Here is a 268-nt window from a genome sequence, read left to right as displayed (position 1 = left end):
TGAAATGTGTGATGACCCCCTCCCTCCTCCCCCCATCCGTGCATGTGTGGTGAGCCAGGCTAGTCCCGCTGTGTGCATTCGACCCTGATCGCTACGAACCAATTAGGGTTTAGCTGTGAATCTTCCAGTCCATGAACATTGTCGACTGCACGTTACACATACCCTGATCACATGGGCAGAGCCACCTCGATACCGCGCTCTCATTTTGTCCAGACTTTGGGACATAGACTCTACCTTCAGACTAGAGAGATCGTGTATTTTAGCCCTC

The 268-nt window shown here is 51.9% G+C and overlaps 1 protein-coding gene across 1 annotated transcript in view; it reads right to left on the bottom strand.

Moving 5' to 3' along the window:
- LOC119585817 (carbonic anhydrase-related protein 10-like) overlaps positions 1 to 268 on the bottom strand; it is a gene marked incomplete at its 5' end in the record, with an annotated part of 34,669 nt that overhangs the window by 3,030 nt on the left and 31,371 nt on the right.

Source organism: Penaeus monodon, chromosome 20 (assembly GCF_015228065.2).
Source record: "Penaeus monodon isolate SGIC_2016 chromosome 20, NSTDA_Pmon_1, whole genome shotgun sequence".
Classification (NCBI taxonomy): domain Eukaryota; kingdom Metazoa; phylum Arthropoda; class Malacostraca; order Decapoda; family Penaeidae; genus Penaeus; species Penaeus monodon.
Note: the sequence above shows the minus strand (reverse complement) of the source record. Positions and strands in the feature narration are given on the sequence as shown.